This window comes from Pongo abelii, chromosome 1, assembly GCF_028885655.2.
Source record: "Pongo abelii isolate AG06213 chromosome 1, NHGRI_mPonAbe1-v2.0_pri, whole genome shotgun sequence".
Lineage (NCBI taxonomy): Eukaryota > Metazoa > Chordata > Mammalia > Primates > Hominidae > Pongo > Pongo abelii.
Window position 1 is genome coordinate 124,163,598 of NC_071985.2, and position 13,370 is coordinate 124,176,967.

General features: G+C 38.4%; 1 protein-coding gene across 2 annotated transcripts in view; it reads right to left on the minus strand.

The window, feature by feature from the left end:
- Window positions 1-13,370, minus strand: part of EEIG2 (EEIG family member 2) — an 81,709-nt gene that overhangs the window by 67,182 nt on the left and 1,157 nt on the right. The window lies entirely within an intron of this gene.

Genomic DNA, 13,370 nt, shown 5'->3' on the forward strand with positions numbered 1-13,370 from the left:
CCTCAGCCTCCCGAGTAGCTGGGATTACAGGCACCTGCCACCACACCCAGCTAATTTCTGTATTTTTAGTAAACACGGGGTTTCACCATGTTGGCCAGGCTGGTCTTGAACTCCTGACCTCAGGTGATCTGCCTGCCTTGGCCTCCCAAAGTGCTGGGATTACAGGCGTGAGCCACCACACCTGGCCCATCTTAACCATTTTTAAGTGTACAGTTCAGTAGGGTCCAATGTCAAGAACTCTTTTTATCTCACAAAACCAAAACTCCATATCCATTAAACTCTTCATTTTTCCCTACCCCACCACCTGGCAACCACCATTCTACTTTCTATCTCTATGACTCTGACTACTTTTGGTACCTCATTTAAGCAGAACCATAAAGTATTTGTCTTTTTTTTGTGATTGGCTTATTTAGCATAACGTCCTCAACGTTCACCCACGTTATAGCATGTATTGGCATTTCCTTCATTTTTTAAGGCTGAATAGTATTCCACTGTATGTATATACCACATTTTGTTTATCCATTCATCCTGTGATGGACACTTAGTTTTCTTCCACCTTTCAGTTATTTAGAATAATGCTGCTATGAACATGAGTGTCCAAATATTTAAGTCCCTGTTTTTAATTCTTTGGGTATACATCCAGAAGAATTGCTGGTTTAAAGTTTTTTGAGGGACCACCATACTGTTTTCCATAGTGGAAACCCATTTTACATTCCCAACAATTCAAAAGGGTTCTAATTTCTCCACATCATTGCCAACACTAGTTATTTTTTTGTTTTTGTTTTTTGTTTTTAATAGTTGCCATCCTAATGAGTAAGAGGTGATACCTCACTGTGGTTTTGATTTGCATTTCCCTTATGATAAGTGATGCTATGTACCTTTTCTTGTGCTTCTGGCCATTTGTATAACTTCTTTGGAGAAATGTCTATTCAAGTCCTTTGTCCAGTTTTTATTGGGTTGTTTGGTGTTTTTGTTGTTGTTGAGTTGTAGGAGTTCTTTACTTATTCTTGATATCAATCTCTTATGAAATACATGACTCGCAAATATTTTCTCCCATTCTATGAGTTGCCTTTTCACTCTTGGCCTAATACATTGTAAATATAAACAAATTCTTGGATTTATTGGAGACTCTAATATCCTCATCACTAAAGGCCCTAACAAAGACTGTAGTTACTTTTCCAGCCTATTCCCTTTCCCAGCCAAGGCTATACGAGGTACTGTAGTTTTTCAAGGGTTGTGTAGCAGTTTTTGGCTTGGACCTCCAGGTGAGAAATCTAAACTCTATTTCTCTGTTACGTAATAAAGAGGTCACATAAGATAATGAAAAAGTCTTGGACGAATCGGCAGGAATCTTGAATTTTAGACCTGCTCTATCACTTACTACTAGTATAATGTTGGGTAAATCATTTGCCTTTTCTGATCTTTATTTATTTGCAAACTAGAATCCTAATTGCCCTCATTGCCTCACAAATCCTGTGGAAGCCTTTAAAGACGGGTGGGCAATACTCTTCTGATATGACCCAGCAGTCATGCTCCTCAGTGTTTAACCAAATGAGGTGAAAGCTTATGTCTACACAGAAACATGCACACACAAATGTATGGCACCTTTATTCATAATTGCCAAAACTTGGAAGCAACTAATATGTAGATGAATGGGTAAAGCATAGTATATCCAGGTAATTACTATTATTCAGTGCTAAAAAGAAATGAATTACGAGGCCGTGAAGGAAGAGGCACCTTAAATGCATATTACTAAGTGAAAGAAGCCAATATGAAAAAGTTACATACTGCATGATTCCAACTATATGACATTCTGGAAAAGGCAAAACCATGGTGAAAGCCCATCTGTACTAAAGATACAAAAATAATTAGCCGGGTGTGGTGGCGTGCTCCTGTAATCCCAGCTACTTGGGTGGCTGAGGCAGGAGAATTGCTTGAACCCGGGAGGCGGAGGTTGCAGTGAGCCGAGATCGCACCATTGCACTCCAGCCTGGGCGACAGGGTGAGACTCCGTCTCAAAAAAAAATAAAAAAAATAAAATAAATCAAGGATTAGAGAAGAAAGACGAATGAAAAGGTGGAACAGACAAGATTTTTAGGGCAGTGAAACTATTCTGTATGATACTAGATTGGTGAATACATGTTATTAGATACTTGCAGACCCCCTAGAATGTACAACACCAAGAGTAAACCCTAATGTAAGCTGTGAACTTTGGGTGATAATGACGTGTCAATGTAGGTTCTCTACTGGCAAAAATGTACGACCGTGTGGCAGGATGTTGCTAGTGGGGGAGGCTATGTGAGTGGGAGGCAGTGGGTATATGGAAACTGTGTATCTTCCATTCAATTTTGCTCTGAAAATAAAATCTATAAAAAAAGGCAGGCAGAAGAAGTGCCTTCAAGCAATTCAGAGAAGGAATTAGAGATGTGAAGAATAGGATTCATGGAAGTCAAGATAGTCAAGTTTCAAGAAATAGGTAATTTTCAGAGTGTTTCAAACACAGTACAAAGGTAGAAATGAAAAAATACTGATTAGACATGGCAATCAGGGATGACTGATGGTATTAGCAAAAACAGTTTCAGTTGAGTGCTGGGGCAGCAGTCAGAGTGCAGGATTGAGGGGAGAGGAGGAATGCTTAAGAGACAGGAAATGTAGTTATTTTTCTCATGAAGTTTGTATCAGAATTGTATAGAGAAGGAAGGTAAACAAGGATAGGATCAAAGATACAGAGAAATGGCGAGGAACAGGAGGAAGAATAGTTCATCCTCTGAAATAATAGTGAAAAGACTGCTGAGGATGAAGATTAAGTTTGTCAGTAGAGGGGTGTGAGACAGTAAGGAGGAGGGACGGATGATAAAAGAAGGCATGACCTCCTAGGAAGTGGGCGGCAGGACCTAACGCAACCTCATTTTTACACTCCAAGAAGTAGCAGCCAGAGAAACTGTCTTGTATCACTTGACACTAAATTATTTCATATCCACACTGAAAATTTTGAGGCCAGTCAGTTCAAATTATACCTTTCATCCCTGTAATCTGTAGGAAAAATCTAAGATGAAAGTCTTGCTCACCTATTCTCCCTAAATCCTCAATCTTCTCTGTCCTATTGTTCTGTTCTTCCTCACTCCAACTCATTCTGTTGCTCCTCTCTCTCCCAACTCATTCCACGACACCACCTGAAACCTCTGTTCTAGGACTAAACAAACCCTCATACTTTCAGTCTCTTCATAGAACACTCCTCTCATTGTCTAACTGAAACCTGGCTATCTCACGAGGACACTAGCTGTATTGTACCCCTACAGCAGAGGTGATGTTTATTCTCCACCCCCATCTTCCACAGGTCCAGAGGCAGTGCCAGCACTCTCACTGACACTTGCAGGCTGTAACTCTTCTACTTTCAAGCTTAGGGTTTAAAAGCTTGAGGCACGTGATGTCTGGCTTATGTCACACTCCTCCCCTCCAGGTTGATGTGACAGGGAAGTAGCTGTTTTGCAATTTTTCTCTCTTCACTCCAACACCTGCAATCATTCTGGCTATCTTAATACCATGCAAACAACACGCCCTAGACTCAGGGTTCTTTGCCCTATGCCATTCTTCACACCATCTCAGCAACATCCATACCCTGCCAACTGTGGACTGCTCTACTGAAGTAATCCCAAGCGTTAATATCCCACTCTGAGTACAGCCCCTCCCCACCAACTAATTCTGCACAGTGTCTTTCCTTCTGCACATATCTTCCTTTAACATCACTGAGGCCTTCATCCTCCAACTGTTCCATATTTTCCTTATTTATCTCCCTGGCCTGGTTTTGCTCCATATGAAATCTGGACCCCATTACTGATTCTTTAGATTCCTTTCTCACCAGTACTCCCAATTGCCTTAGGCCTTTCCACATACCCATAAACTTCCAAACCTGAATCAATTCTACTACCCATTGCCTCCTATCCCTGACATACAAGCACTGCTGGAGAAAACTGCATGAACACGTATACTGCCATCACTAAAATTCATGTTTTTAAATTTCAGTTGGGTCTTTTGGACTTGTCTTTGGTCAGCTTCCTCTCCCATTCCTTGTGGAAGCTTTTCTGATCTTTCATCATTATCCTCATATCCCTTATTCTACCTTTCTTGGTTGCTACTGAGAAAGCTAAGGTCATGTGTCAGATGAGAATTCTCTTCAATTCCAACCTTAAACCAAACCACTAACTTTGCATATCACTCCCTACTTTTGGTTCCCTAGACTACAGCACAGAACCAAGTCTAGGCTCCTTGAAATGACCACTTCCTCTCTCTCCCTCTATGTGGCAGCAGTTATACACCACTCTACCCACTGTGCCCTCAACACAACATGCTGCTTCATGTCACTGTGTCTTCTGTTCCCTTTATCATTCCGTTTTCTCCTCCAGCTAGACTTTTAAAAACACCCTGCTAAGGAACTCTCTTCCATGACACTTCCCCTGACCTCACCCCCACAAAAAATCCCATTTAAACACTTTCTCCTTTCGACCTATTCTTGAGTTTATTTTTATTACTGCAAATTGTACACTGTATGGTAATTTTTCATGAAGGTAATTAAAAGAGTAAATTTGGTGTGAAATGACTGTAGCAACAAGAACTGTAAGAACTGAGTGACAAGTGAAATCACAGTGGGATGGTGAGAAAAGTTTTCATTCATTCAACAAATAACTAACATTAATTAAGGATACAGTATGTATAGTAATGTTAGGAGCCGTGGGTGGACTGTAGGTTGGACACGTATGGGTATAAAACTGAGAAGATATCTGATTTAGATCTTAAAGAATGGCTGAAATGTGGATTGACTAAAAGAAGGGTGAAGGAGAGGATATCAAGGAGACACAAATGCACATATAATTGGCTGATATAAGCTGTCCAGTCCCAGCTATAATGAAAGGTTTAAAAGACAAAATTGAAAGCTTAATCATAGAATTTTGGAGTTATAAAGGTCCTTAAGAATCATTTAGGTGAGGCTAGGTACAGTGACTCACACCTGTAATCCCAGCAGTTTAGGTGGCTGAGGCAGGAGGATTGCTTGAGGCCAGGAATTTGAGGCCAGCCTGGGCAACATAGCAAGACCACATCTCTACAAAAATAGAAAATTTAGCATGTTCATGTGGCACACACCTGTAGCCCCAGCTACTCGGGAGGCTGAGGAGAGAGGATCGCTCGAGCACAGGAATTCAAGGCTGCAATGAGCTATGATCATGCCACTGCACTCAAGCCTGTCTAGCCTGGGCAACAGAGTAAGACTGTCTCTAAAAAGAATAATCAGCATCATCATCTAGATGACCCATCCTCCTAATGATGAATAACACTCCTGACAAATGGATGAGGTCATTCAACTGTTAGTAGTACTGAGGTAGCCTACTCACTATTGTACTCTCCTAAATATTAGAACTTATTTGTTTTAATGTTATACTGAATAGAAACATGCCTTCTTTAACATCTCCCCACTGGTCCTAGTTCTGTCCTCAGCTGCACCCAGCATAAGTCTATTCCCTCTTTATGGCACAATTTTTCAAATATCTTTCATTAGTTGATATGTGACTTTGAACAAGTTATTTTCTAAGGATCAACTTTCTCATGTCTAAAAGAGTGGTATGACAGAGGCTAATTATCCTGATATCTGTCCTCTCCTCCCTTTATTCTAACTGAGTGTTTCACTAGGCATACAGGCACCCAGTAAAGACTAAATTTCTCAACCTTGGGGCTGGATGTGGCATGGTGCTGATGTTCTGGTCAATGGACTGTGAGCACAAGGGACCTCCCCTTCCCCTCTCCTCCTTCCCAGTGGCTGGAATTCGGATGTGGGGTGAGCCAAGTCAGTCCCTGTGGATGAGAACAATACCCTGAGGGCAACAAGACAAAAAGAGTCCAGGCCCCTGACAACTGGACAGAGCACAGCTACCACACTAGGTTGGACTTCATATGAAAGAGAAGTAAACTTCTATCTTGGTTAAGCCACTTGTTATTTTTTAAAAATACCTTGTTATAGCACCTGACATTCATCCTAAACCAAAAACAGGTGACAATGGTTTCCTACTTCTATTAAAGCGGTTTTGTAAGAATCAAATAAAATTAGGAATGTAAAATATACATATATACAAGTCAATTTTTTAGTATTTGAAGACCATTATCTTCTCAAAACTAACCCCAGTCTCCTGTTATTAGCATAGTTCAAGATTCTTAAGAATCCCAATATCTTCCTTGGACCTCCATTTGATAACCCTCAAAGGCCTACACCCCAAACCGAACATAATTTTTTACAAGCTGTGTAGATAAAACATGATATACTTCCCCATATATTTAATTTAGTGATCTCTGTATGTGTGTCATCTTTAGCAAAACTACAACAGATCTTTTCTCTGAATATTTGCTTTCTTTCAATATTTACAAAATGCTGGCTATGTAAGGCTCAGTGATACAATGGTGAATATTAACTTACTGGTGTAAAATGGCATTAATACTATTTTTATAAGATACGACTATCCAATAATGTGACTAAATTTTGTGAACTTAGTTGTACAAAGCCACATCTTGAAAAAAAAGTGGCATGAGTACCATTTTTCTTTTCTTTTCTTTTTTTGAGACAGAGTCCTGCTCCATCACCCAGGCTGGAGTGCAGTGGTGTAATCATGGCTCGTTGCAGCTTCAATCTCTCAAGCTCAAGCGATTCTCCCACCTCAGTCTCCCTGAGTAGCTGGGAACACAGGTGCATGCCATGAAACCCAGCTAATTTTTAAATTTTCTTCAAAGGCAGGGTCTCACTATGTTGCCCAGGCTGTTCTTTAATTTCTGGGCTCAAGTCACCCTCCTGCTTCAGTCTTCCAAAGTGCTGGGGTTACAGGCATGAGCCCATAAAAATGCCTGGCTGCATTTTACTTATCTTTCATATACAATTGCCTCAGGGAAAATCTAAAGGGGCCAGGTCTTGTAATCTGTTTAGTGATGTCACATATTGGAACCAGTTTTCTGAAACTGACATTCAGAAAAAGTTATACTATATATATTTGTCTACCATTCTTATAAAACATAAAAATGAGACAGCATACAACACAAAGCCTCAGAGGCAGTAGAATTTAGTGATTAACAGTGGTCCTTGGAGCTAGAATGACTCCTAGCTCTACCACTTACTAGCTGAGTAACTTTTAGCATCTCTTTGTGCTTCTGTTTCCCCAGGTATAAAATGACAGTAATAGCAGCAATAATGGCAAGGGTACTAATAATGGTAATGACGTAATAATAGCACCTTCCTCACGGGAATATCTTGAAGATTAAATGTAAAGGCTTAGAAAAGTTCCTGATGCACTGGGAAAGTGCTCAAATAAATGTCAGCTACTATTATTACAGGTATTATAATAATGTGAATTGATGACTCCATTTCTGGTCAGGGTATAAGGAATTTTTTAATTAAAAATTTTTTATTTTAATTACTTATCTATATTAAAATATAGTTGACAAATAAAAATTGTATATACTTACTGTGTACTATGTAATGTTTTGATATGTGTATATATTGTGAAATTGCTAAACCAAGCCAATTAACATAGCCATCAACTCACATATTTATTTTTTTTGCTGTTGGAGAATGCTTATGATCCATTCTCTTAGCAATTTTCAAGTATAATACATTATTATTAACTGTAGTCAGCATTCTGTACAACAGATCTGAACACATCCATCCCACCTAATTGAAACTTTGTGCCCTATGACCAACAGTTCCCCATCTCTCCGTGCCCTCATCCACTATGAGTTCACCTTTTTTATATCCCACATATATGTGAGATGATGCAGTATTTGCCTTTCTGTGCCTGGCTTATTTCACTTTAAACAAAAGTCCGCCAGGTTCATCCACGTTGTCACAAATGACAGGATTTCCTTTTTTTTTTAAAAGGCCGAATAATTTCCATTGTATATACAACATTTTCTTTATCCATTCATCTGTTTACAGACACTTAGGTTGTTTCAATAACTTGGCTATTGTAAATAATGCTGCAAAGACAATGAGAGTACAGAATTCTCTTCAACACACTGATTTCAGTTCCTTCGAATGTATACCCAGAAGTGGGGTTGCTGGATCTAGTGTATAAAGAATTCTGTGCCATATGGTCAGATAGTACTTTCTACTACTAGTAACTTTTGATAATTTGCTGCTTATTAGTGATTATTAATCTTAAAAAATCAATGTAATGCACTGAAGGGCAAGTTGGTAATATATATCAAAACCCTTAAAAATCTGCATGCCCTGTGACTCTATAATTCCATTTCTAAGTGTTAATCCTAAATAAATAATAATGGATGTATACCAAGCTTGGTTATAAGGATGTTTATTGTAGTTTATTTATAAAACTATTAATAAAAAAGAAAGGAAAGGAGAAAGACTTTCAAAAGTGATTTGGTTCAATAAATCATGGAAACTCATACAATAGAATAATATGCATCTATTAAAATAATCTTGTAATTGAATATTTAATGATATGAAAAGATACATGAAGTAAAAAACCATACTAAGCATAGTATAATCTCATTTTGGCTTAAAGAGGGTACGTGATAGTTGTGTGGGGGAGTGTGGGTATACATGTATGTGTACGGATCAATAAAGGCTCCTAATTTCTATACTAAAATATTTATAATAGTGATTATCCCTGGGTGGTTCATTTATGGGCAATTTTTGTTCCTTTCTTTCTGCCTTTCTATTTTCTAAGTTTTCCACATGAATCTGTATTACTTTTTCAATAAAGAAATGTTTACTAAAAAGAAATACACAATGTGCAGTGAACTAAAATCTTGAAAACAGAAGGATGTACTCTGGCCAAAAGAAAGAAATCCTTTCTGCTTGTTTACAGAGTAAAAGGTCCAATACATAGATGTGCTCATCAGCATCCCAGACACTCCCCAAATTCACATGTGTTTCTGCCACAGCCTCATGTGAAACTTAGAAAACTATTTGGCTATCAGCACAAAAAAAAAGATGAACAAAATAAGGCAAACTAGGGAATTCTAAAAGATATAGAAAAAATTTCTTCCTATTATTCTTTTATTTAAGTAGGCCAGAATTAAACCTGCCCTGCCAGTTTTAATAAACCTCAAAAGTGATTTAAATGCTTTTGCAAAGGAAGTACTGTGAAAAGATTTAAATACAATAATATTGTCCTTTTGAAACATCTTCAGAAATACAGTCATGTACTGCATGAGGACATTTTGGTCAACAACAGACCAAATACACAATGTGGTCAGAGCAACAGGCTATACGATATAGTCTAAGCACGTAGTAGGCTATACCATCTAGGTTTGTGTAAGTACACTCTATGACTTTTGCACGATGATGAAATCGCCTAAGGATGCACTCTTCAGAACAGATCCTCACTGTTAACGGATACATGACTGTATTTTATTAGGCAACAATTTAGCCTCAGTTGAATAGACCACTATAATTGTACAATGTATTTTCCAAATATTTTATTAACTATGGCATGTAAAAATCTGACAATTTACCCTGACCATTTTAATAACATTTATTACAAATAATTACCTTTTAGTCTTTATATTTTTCCAGTCTCTTCATTGAAAACAATACCAAGAAAAACTGGATTCTAAAATTAATTTTCACTAATAATCTTTATTTTTATTTATTTATTTTTGAGACAGAGTCTTACTCTGTTGCCCAGGCTGGAGTGCAGTGGCGGTGATCTCACCTCACTGCAACCTCTGCCTCCCGGGTTCAAGCGATCCTCCTACCTCAGCCTCCTGAGTAGCTGGCACTACAGGTGCCCACCACCACATCTAGCTAATTTTTTGGTATGTTTTTTGTAAAAATGGGGTTTTGCCACGTTGCCCAGGCTGGTCTCAAACTCCTGAGCTCAACCAATCTGCCTGCATCGGCCTCCCAAAGTGCTGGGATTTACAGGCATGAGCCACTATGCCTGGCCTTTTTTCACTAATAATCTTTAAAAGGGTAAAAACAATGTAAGGAAATTCTAAATAAGTTTAGTAAGCAGGCCTACATGGCTCCAATAGACAACATCTAAGAAATCTACATACCACAACAAATACCTCCAACTACTCATCAGGCTCACTGTCACCTCAAATGTAGCGTGCTAAGCATACAACTTAACCCACCATATCTTCCACCACCATATGCAATATTCCCCTTAAACAAAACAAATAATTTTCCTGACTTCTTCACTTCTGTCGTGGCATCAAGGCATCTGTCATAATATTATCATTTATCAGTCACTTACATGAGACAACTTGGAGTTCGGGTTCTCATTAGCTCCTGCCTGGGTTATTTTAATAGCCTCCTAATTTGTTTCCCCATCTCTAATTTCCCCCCCACCCAACCTTGAATACAAATAGCATCAGCCTATCAGCCAGGTGAAACACCACTTTAACCACACAACAACTCAGTTCAAGAATCTTAGGTTTAATTTTACCCTATGAGCAGCAGAAAGCAACTCTCATTTATAGAAAGAGAGTAGAAAGAAACTCTTTACAACAGTATTCAAAGTCTTTCTCTAATCTTATCTTCTGCTTCTGTTCAACATGAACGCTCTGCAATCAGGCTGATGTATTATTAACTCCTATTGATGACTTGCTCAAGCTGTCCTCCCACCCTCACTTTGTCAATGCAAATTCATCCTCCCAGAGTGCTCCACAGAAATGCCAATGTGGTTGTCAGTAACCATTACAGTTGTAAATAAACTCTTTTGCTTTAGAATTTCAACAACACTCATATATTGTCTGATCCATTGATTGGGCACTAAGTCACACTGTCTTCTACTGTCAAGCAATTATACATCTATGATCTAATTTCATTAGAAGTAATTCCCTTGTGGATCCTTATATTTGTTGTACTTCTCACAATCCCAGATGGAGAGCAGTTAATAGAAACCTGGTAAATGCTCAACTAATATTTGGTGAACAATAAATGATCTGCATGTTTAGTTGTTGTACAAAGCCAAATATATTAATATATATATCAAACACATATGACCTATATATATTTGGGTCTCTCTATTTATATCTATATATGTAATTTTCTGTGTGCCTCTAAGGCTTTTCTGTAGCAAGATGAGTATTATTTTATAAAGGTTCATCCATCAGGGAGTCTCCAAGACCAATCCTAAGTTTGGTGATTCATTAGGACTCACAGGACTCAGCATACAGTCCTACTCATGGCTAAAGTTTATTACAATGAAAAGATACAAAGTCGAATCAGCACACACTTAATTTCTCTAGCATTAAATTGTGATGTGCTATCTACCAGGGAAACTCATTAGAGACTCAATGCCCAAAATTTGTATTAGGGCTGGTCACGTAGGCTGCCTAGCAAGAACCAAAATTCCAGATGGAATTTAGCATAAACCACTCTGTACAGTCTAGGCACAGTGAGCCAGTCGTATCATTTAGGTAAAGTTTTGTATCATGTTTGGAACCATTTACCATTCCAGCTCCCAGATGCCAGCCAAGGGCCAGCCTTGTACATAGGCCTTTCTAAGAATAGCGGTCTTGGGCCTGCTATGTTACCTCTTTTCTATGTAATTCATTTCATATTTTTACAGGAGAAATGTTACAGTGTTAACTATACCTGACTTTTAAGGGGCACATACAGCAATTTTTTAAAAGTTAAAATCTAGTGTTCAATTAGAGATGCACTGCCTTGACTGGCACCCACTAATTAAAAGTTCTGTGATTTTGAAATAATTCACTTACTTTAGATATTTCTGATTTTCCTTTTTTTTTCCTTGTAAAATGAGGTCTCTTTCTCAAACCAACAATTTTGTAGTTGTTAGGATAAAGGAATCAAATATAACATCTAAAGCAAATGGACCTTCTTGGACAAGTTCCTGGTCTCCTCTTTAAATGCCAACTGGGTGCTAAAGCACTGTTTAGGTGTTTTGGGCACATCACCTCACTAAATCCTCACACCGCCACATGTCAGTGATGGTTTCTATTTTACATACAGAAGTTTTGGGACTCTAAGTAACCCATCCAGGTTTACCACAGCGGAACTGGGGTTTAGGCTTAGACTCACAACATTCCAAATCCTTGCTCTTAGCTTTACACCAACTATCTCTATCTAATGTCAAGGGCACAGGCTCCTTATTATGGTCATTTCCCCCATACTATATGGCTTTTTGGTTTGGCTATACAGAGCACTCTTCCTAATCTTACTTAAAATCAAATTGATCAAAGTCAAATTTTAATTGGAAGAAAAAGGGGTGAGTTTAGCCCAAGATACTCAACTTTTTCATTTCTAAGTCTTGCGGAGTATACCCCTTGCTCATTAAAGTCATTAGGAAGCTCCCTATTCAGAAACTTTCATATATGGCACACGATTTATTCCTTTATCTGGCACCACCCTGTTTGAAGTTACACAGACCTGATCAGAATCTCGGCATCGCACTTACCAGCTGAGGGGACCTTAGGAAAGTTAGTTATGCTTTCTGAGCCTCAGTTTATTTATCTACAAAATGGGACCCCTATCTTATAGACTGGCTATGAGAATTAAATAAGATAATATATTTAGAAGCCAACACATATTTGCTGAATAAATGACTGCCTACAACGAAAGAACAAGTGACTTGTGGGAAGTAAGCCAAATAAACATAACTGAGGTAGGAAGGAAGCCCCGTAGACAAGTGCCCTGACCACCAGGTGTCACCACTGGCCCAGGAGCGCCAGTCTAACTACCTGGCGTCGGGGGTGGGACCCTGCAGCAAAAGTCTAGGCCTCAGGGCAAGACTGTCACCTGCACCAACAGGACCTTCACCAATCGGCTTAGGCTTTTCAACAAGTAAGAGACGGTCCAATATTTTTTTTGCACCAAAATAGGTTACATTCTTCTCTTACAGGTGTTTAAAATACTTAGCTGAATATCCACTGATGTGTCACCACAGTTTAATTTTAAAAACTGTCTTCGGCAAGCTATTAATTTCATATATCCTTTGGTTTAGCCAACTAGACATTTTCTGGCTTCCATAGGCTTCAATATTGCCCCAGAAGACAAGTTTCTAGCCCCAATTCCACAATCCAGTGACATTATTTCCTTTATACTATAAATGGAATGACAGAATTTTTTTAAGTAGAATATTTTTAGGGCAAAAATAAAGTCTAAGACCAGTATATACGGGCAGAATAACATTAACTTTTAACCCTTCTTGATCTCAGGAACTCAAAAGTTCATTTAAAAAAACTGTTTTCTCTCTCTATGTATATATTTTAAAGAAAGCACCTTAGGGTACATCTGTCAACCTGTGAGTAGCTCTGAAATTACTCAAGAAACACTGCCACACCTATTATTAATGCCACACCTATTATTTAATAGCTTCATTCTGTAACCTGCTAATGCCTCT